Raw genomic sequence first — 4,336 nt, 5'->3', positions numbered from 1 at the left:
AGGCCTGGGGCCACTTATGAAGCCGTATGGGGCACACTGCTGCTTGGTTGAGAGATTTTAGGAAAGTCCTAAGCATGAGGCTCAAGAGGCCACTTGCATAGAAAAGCCCTTGGAAATGGCCTGGATGAGCTGCAGGTGGGGAGGGGCAGGGCCTCCGGGAATCACGGGGCGGGGCCAACGGTGAGAGTCAGGTGCTGGCGATTCAAACATGGCGCCTGCCTGCCGGCTGTGTGGGGGAGGACTCGCCAAAGGAGCCATGGCCTCTGCCAGCCCTTCTGCCTGGGAGGAAGCCGCCCCTCCAGCTCTCGCCCAGATTCCAGGCAGGTTAGTTCCCCCCGAGTGTCCCGGGTCCTTTCAGGCTGCTGCCCGGCGCTGGGGCTCAGAGGGAGCGTCCGAGTGAGTCCGTGCCGGGCCCTTTAGAGGAGCTGCTGGGGCTCCCGCAGCCTCCGCGACCCTCAGGGACAGTCCCCGCTGGTTTCACAGCCCGGAGTTGTGGGGATGTCTCTTGCCGGCCCTGGAGCCCTGGGCTGGGGGCCTGCTGTGGGGCTGGGACCCTCACTCCTCCGGGAAACCTCCGCAGCCAATATTCCCTCCCTGGGTTTCAACTTCGGCACCGGGTGTGGGCCCGTGGCCGCGTCTCCGGGATTCAGCCCCAATCCGCCCGCGTCTCCGCCCCTCCTATGGTCTTGGTGCTCCTTCAGTTCCCTGGTTGTGGGGCTTCTGTGCAGCCAGATTTCTGGAGTTTCTGAGTGATGGTGGTTCTGTGTTTTAGTTGTATTTTTGATGTGGTTGCGGGAGGCGGCGGGGACAGCTGCCGCCGTCTTGTTTCAGTCAACAACCGCTTTTTCATTTCACTAGCGCCCCATTGCACAGGATGTTTCTCTGCAGGCAGGGATCATAGCCATGTGACTCATCACTGCGTTCCCGCTCCCAGGACAGTGCCTGGCAGGATAGGTGCTTGGTAAGCGTTTATGAATGAGTAGGTACAACCCATGGACTGTCTCATGTACAGGCCTCAGGGATATGGAAGCCTGGCAGTGTATTACTCACAGTGAGAATCCATTTGTTAGCATGTGTTGTTCTAGATGTGTGTAGGTTCAAAAGCAGAGGTGTTTGGTTATAGCAATGATTTCCATATCATGCTCTGAGAACAGCTTGTCAGGGACTGTGGGGAGATGGAGTGAGTTGGGTCTCAGGTCCCCTCCCACTGTGGACCAAGAACAGCTCTACTTACAGTCATTTTGTATACTGGGTTTTCACACAGTTTTTTTTTTGAAGACATGGTTCCTCCGCTAACAATCATGTTACTATCACTACGTTTTGATGTTGATTCAAGAAGAGATTAAGATTTAGGTTAAAAGTATAGTGAACAATACCAATGTCCATCTCTGCCACTCTGAGCACGTGCTGTCTATAATTGCCTATGTAAGTAAACTCGGTGCTTTAATAAACAGTTGGGTCCCCGTGCCAAGGGAACCACAACAAGGACAAGAAGTAAACTTGTTTTTTATGAGCTCTATGATGAGACTTCTGGGTAGACATGGTCTAGATGACACCCTCTTCTAGAAAGGTCCATCTCCTGATCCCACGCATGTACTCCCAGACTCCTCCTGACCTTGCTGTTTTGGGAATATTAGCTGGCTTCCTTGCCTAAATCTTTGTCTTCCTCGAATCCACTTCCTCGCTACCTCAATCAAGAGTGGGAAATCCTTTTAAGATGTTGAAATGATTGTGAACCCATAACACTAACCAGATGAAAAAACATGGAAACATGGGGGTAAAGTAGAAGAACACTTTGATGCAAGATGCTTTCGTAAGACTTGCAGATAAAGTGAATGAACAAAAAAATATATTCTCCCTCCCCTCCCCTATGAAGAGAAGGCACAGGTGTAGGTCTTAAAAGCAGAGCTGAAAGAGGGTCTCACACACACTCTGTAAACCATCAGAGATCATTTCCCCACTTCTAATGTGAGCCGTAGTTAGAGAAGTCTGAGAATGAGAAATGTAGGTATCATAATGGGTAGGTTAGCTTGAAATCCGGTGCCTTTGTAAGGAAGAGGGAAAACGATCCATCTTCCAGATGTACCAGAACCCCTTTATTTAGGGAAAGTCTTAAATTCCTGACTTTCTGACCTCCCCAAAGGATCGCAAGCTTGAAAGAAGACATTTTTAAAGAAGCTCATTCATGGTTGGAGTTTTCTCCCCAGCAGAGAGTCTGTGACAGATAGCGTTTCCTCCAAGTCAAAGCGACGTCTACTCAGATGAAAATTTGCTGGAGCCCATCTCAGACCCAAACAGCCCAAGTGTACAAAGCATGAGCTTCAAATGGCACCAGGGTAAATACTGACTGTTTTCATAGTCTTTGTCCAAAATAAACATTTGAAAAATCCCAGAGGTTTTCGTTTCCTGAAGTAAAGAAAAATCATATTTCCAGCTGTCATTGGAAACTATCACACAAAAATCCCATGTTTTATCTTCCCAAATATTTTTACAATTACTAAATACTTAAAGGCCTACTTTCGTTTGTTTTCATGTTGGGGAGCTGTTCACACAGCGAGCAATTACGTCAGGAGTGCTAAGGTATTGAACAGATGACATAAAGCTGCAGAAGAGGCTTCCTCACTCCGCTCTCCTGGATTTTGGGTGAAGTAAGAGTCTGGTGTCATCGCCCACGTGGCCGGTGAACATGCCAAGGCGCAATCTTTTGTCTTTACTATGAGAATATTTTATAAGCACATGGTTATCAGCATATGCTGACTTTCAGCAATATGAACTACAAAATTGGCAACAAGCTTCAGCATTTGCAAAAATCCATATGTTCATTAAATTATTTTATTTCTGTGTGAGTGTGTGTATGTGTATCTGTATTTGAAAACAGTTTCTGTATCTTCTGAAGACCTCTAGGTTCCTGTAGAATTTTATTTTATTTTTATTTTTTTAATATAAATTAACCCATTTATTATAGGCTAGCAATGTTTCAAAGTGTGGAGCTTCTACTGGTCTTTCAATTCCTTCAGTCTTCTGATGGCAGACTTTACTGTGACGGTAGAAGTGGTGTTGTAGGTCCAGGCACCACCAGCTACTGTTTTCATGCAGGAACCACAGTGCCAGATCGCCACAGCTCGTCTCTTCATCTTGGTTTTGCCACAGAAGGAGCAAATGTACTTGGCATGCTGGCTGATTTCAATTTTCTCCACCATTTTCGGGAGGGAAGCACCATAACGTGTCCCGTATTTACCGACGATTCCCACTTTCTTGGTGCGTTCAGCCATCTTGCCGCAACCCCGGTCGGACCCCAAGAGCTCCTGTAGAATTTTAATGGAAAGAAAGTAAAGCAATGTCTTTGCTGAAATTCTTGTTGATTTGTCAAGATTTCAGAACATTTCCCGAGGTATGCAAGATCTGTACCAGTTGAGATTTAAAACTGTTTTCATAGTTCAGCAGTTTTTCCCAATTTGTAAAACCCGTAAGAACTATGGTATATCATTGTCTTTTAATGGCTAGAACAATATGTATATTTTAGTAGGTACCACCCAGACTGTCTTTCAGGATTTGGCACTGTGAAGTCACAGGATCGGAAAGGACCTGGAGAGACTATCTAGTCCCAATATTTGCCTTCAGATCCTTTAGGGCCACCCCGAGAAATAAAAGCTTATTCTATTTGTAAAGCTCTCCCCTGTGATTTTCCTTGATAACAATTTGTTTTACATTTAGGAACGCTTAGTGCCAGGACATAATAGTGAGAGAGAGAGGGAGAATTTTTTCAGATTTATTTGCACTGATTAGCTACTTTGAACAAACCCCTTCGGAACATGTGGTGCTGCCATCCCACCTCATGGATGAAGACACTGAAAATCAGAGTGAAGCGGCCTGCCGCAAGCCTCATTAGAGATATGAGTCACAGCTGGGAGTGAGAACAGAGCCACAGCCTTCATTCCTGAGCAGTTTCCTCAACTCTACATTTTGCTTTAGTACATTAAAAAGCAAAAACAACCACATTTGAGTGACCAAACAATGGTAATTAGACTGTGCACGAGCCAACAGCTACTGCACAGAGACTTCAGCCGCCTACAGAGCACTGTCTGTCTGCACTTGTGCAAATACCACACTTTCCTTCTCTTTTCTTATTTCCACTAACGGAAAAAACGAAGGGTAGTTATAGAGAAAAAGGATATGCTTTGCATTGCTTTAACTCCAGATAGGAACAAGTGGAATTCGGCTACTACCAAAAAGCAAATTCCTAAGTAGATCTGCAACAAGCAGTTCGTGGGACTGGCCGGCTCTGTTGCTATTGTTCTCCTATCGGGTACGACTGAGCGGCTTTAATTAATAGCAG

At 46.2% G+C, this 4,336-nt stretch overlaps 1 pseudogene across 1 annotated transcript; it reads right to left on the bottom strand.

The window, feature by feature from the left end:
* Nucleotides 1-2,932: 2,932 nt before the first annotated feature.
* LOC308560865 (large ribosomal subunit protein eL43 pseudogene) lies at nucleotides 2,933-3,297 on the bottom strand (annotated as a pseudogene). Its single transcript has one exon. The product of its transcript is annotated as a large ribosomal subunit protein eL43 pseudogene (transcript).
* Nucleotides 3,298-4,336: the final 1,039 nt, after the last annotated feature.

Source organism: Miniopterus schreibersii (assembly GCF_964146895.1).
Source record: "Miniopterus schreibersii genome assembly, chromosome: 1".
NCBI classification, from domain to species: Eukaryota; Metazoa; Chordata; class Mammalia; order Chiroptera; family Miniopteridae; genus Miniopterus; species Miniopterus schreibersii.
The sequence above is the reverse complement of the archived record's forward strand: the minus strand, read 5'-3'. Positions and strand labels throughout refer to the sequence as shown.